The sequence below is a fragment of the Setaria italica genome, chromosome VII (genome assembly GCF_000263155.2).
Source record: "Setaria italica strain Yugu1 chromosome VII, Setaria_italica_v2.0, whole genome shotgun sequence".
NCBI classification, from domain to species: domain Eukaryota; kingdom Viridiplantae; phylum Streptophyta; class Magnoliopsida; order Poales; family Poaceae; genus Setaria; species Setaria italica.
In genome coordinates this window covers 7,072,728-7,075,999 of record NC_028456.1, presented here as the reverse complement: position 1 = coordinate 7,075,999, position 3,272 = coordinate 7,072,728, and positions in this window count along the sequence as shown.

The following is a 3,272-nucleotide window of genomic DNA, read 5'->3' as shown; positions in this document are numbered from 1 at the left end:
GAATGCATTCATATATTACTGAGGATGCATTCATATATTAATCTGTAAGGCAGTCCACAACCAATAATCTGTAACATTCGGGTATGCGGTTCAGAAAAGAACATTCAGAATTTCACTATGTACTTGCCGACTACGCACTACCTCTATTGCAGCATTTTGGAACAAAGGCAAAACATTGGTAAATCAGCACTGACCTATAATTTAAATCTGCCAGTGTTTCGTAGATAACAATCTGCTACTGAAGAAACATTCAAGGCACTCAACTGCGGAAATCAGGAGGCTCTTAGGCTGCAACCTGAATCAGAACAATTGTCTCAAAATTAGAGCAATTCAGATAGATGATGCAGTTAGTATATATTGCAGTACACATTGGATTAAACAGGACAGGACATGTGCATTCAACTTAACTTGTATGTGATCAAATGAGAATATTAATAGGAGAGAAAAACTGATTCACGGCCCTCTTTTACAATCTAGCAGAATTATAGGCAATATTATAGGATAGTTGTCTTGGATAAAGCAGAAAAACTGATTCACGGCCCTCTTTCATTAAAAGACTGCATTTGATGATGAACATTTTCAATCAGATTTCAGGTTACCACATAATCATATATAAACTTATTTTTAGGACTGCCAGATTGGAGCTATCAGTTTTTAGTTCAATTCACGATTAACTGAGCTTCATGCTCAATGCTCCCAGCTATTAGAATAAAACAAGGTGGATGTGTACATCTACAATTGGAATGCCCATGATGACATGTCCCGAAAACAAATCGAAGCCATAGGAAAGACCATGTTGTCTTTGTAGATGATGTCATAGATCAAAACTGTGGAAGAATAGCCAAAAAAACCAAACAACACATAACTTTTCTAGATTAAAATTACAACATCAAACACATGAGCTTTGAATCCAGAGATGCAAATCACAGGTCAAAAAGAGAAGGATAAAATAGCAACAAGCTACAGTAAAAACTACAAAACAAATAATCTACTCCAAAGCTGCAACCCTGAATCTTCTCCAGTGTTTCCTGCAATGTATGCAGTTTAATACCTGTGAAACAAACCAAATCACATGACAGGAAGGAACAAGACAGAGGATCTACCAAAGCGGTCATAGTTATCCATCACTATTCCTTTTATTGTACTTGCATACTGTACATGATGCATTCTTAAGACTGTCTACCAGTTAGTTGTGATACAGTGTTAATTAAATGCCGTATACCTATTCAAGTACAATACTATTGCCTAATGCATGATGACAAAAGTACGCTGCCTAATGCAGACCTATACTGCCTAATGCATGAGAAAGTACAATATTATTGCCTGCAGAACCATTCTATTGCCTAATTCATACAAGGCATTACTGATTAACTAAGTACAATTGCTCAAGCATAATAAATAAACTGCTTAAATTCATAACAAGTAAATTGCTTTATAGTAATCAGAAGAACGCTATAATGTCAAGCTATCACTCTAGAACTAAAATATACTGGACTGAAAATTGGTAAAGCATTGCTAATTGAAGAATTTCTACAGCCCAAGGCTAATTGGAAATTTAGAATGGGATCAATATGCATGTGATTTTGAAAATTTAGAATGGGATCAATATCATTAGTGTTTTACAAAAGGTTAACTGAACTTTCTTGTTCGTAGTTACCAAAAAGTTCAGTTTATTCGAAGCAGATAAACACTACCTCTTGTTATTGTGGTTAGCCTAGGTACATAAGTGCAAATGCAATGCCCTCATCGCAGAGAACATAGGTGGACCATAAAAGATAGGAGCTCAGCTAAGCAACCAAATTTTTCTAAAGGAAATCAGAAGCCAAAAGACATAAAAATACATGGCACATATGAACTACAATGCCCTAAATACAGTCTAAGTATGGCACTGTAATTGAAAGTGAGAACATTTTCATCCCTCCCTATGGCACTCTAGAACCAAAAATCGGTAGCTGAAATATTACAGGCTTTCATGGCCTATGGGCTACAGGAAAAATGCATTGCTCAATTTTATACACAGTTTTCATTTGCATACTATAGTTTTTCTGGAGTGACATTTCTTATCACTACCAAAACACATAGATAATGGAGCAATGCATTGACCAGGAGGCAAGGACCGTAATTGCATTGACAAGGAGGCATGAACCATAATTTTTTGCTACAGCAACAGTTTGCAAATAAACCCCAGATAGTTTGTCTTGGAAATTAATACATACTATAGTACCACACTACCATGCTTTCAAAATTTCCAAAATAAATAGAAACAATAAAGAGTCCACACTAAAGCTGACATGATTTGGGCGAGTACCTTCTAATGCAGAGAATGATTTGACTGAAAAAATCACCTGAAATGCAGAGAATGATTTGACTGAGAAAAGATAAACAAAATCACATTATACTTCAAGAGAATGGCATTTCAAGAAAGTAACCTAACAAGCAAATGTGGTAGGTGTTAATATCATAGCTAAATATCCAAAATTCACTATAAGCTCATCCAGCAGTCACAAAGGTTACTGAAATCAAGATGCACCTATATGAAAAATTAAATTTGTGCCGAGATAAGACATGCAAAAACAGCCAAGAAAAGAAGTGCATGCACAACTATTGTAAGAAGAAAAGATCTGGTCATAGTTTACAAAAGATATGGTGCCAGTAAGGAAAAATGGACAGTACAAGCTTACAAAGCAAACTGACTTAAAATGTTGCAATGCAAATACCAAGTCAAGTGATCCGGGCAACGCTGTCGCAGAAATTATATCTGCAAAATTATGAAATCCTTAGAATAGTTGTGGTATGCAATGAATAATGGAGAACATGTCTTTTTCATTACAAAATGAACTGCGTACAGTCTTCTGTCCAACAACCATAACAGACACAGAGCTTAAGAAAAAAAATAGAATCATGATCTGCAAGGGCGTATCCGCGTATCACCAGAATTACTCACAGATGATAGCCTGAAGGCGTAGAATTTGGGCTTCCCTCTCTTGCCGCAGTTCAGGAGATGTGCGCCCTTCTTCAGATCAAGGATGGCCTGAATAAAGCACTGAATTGAGCAGTCAGATGGCCAATCCTCCCAAAACTAAAGGGAATGTGTTCAAGTACTGCTAGTCTAAGGAAGTGCTAGTCTAAGGAATATGCAGAAACTAATACCGTTGCTATAAACAATTGATGAGGAAGGCAATCATCAAAGGAATTCAGTAGGCACTACGAGATCAGCTACCGATTTTAATTGGATGTATAGCAAGTGCAGGCACAACAACATAGTTTAATCT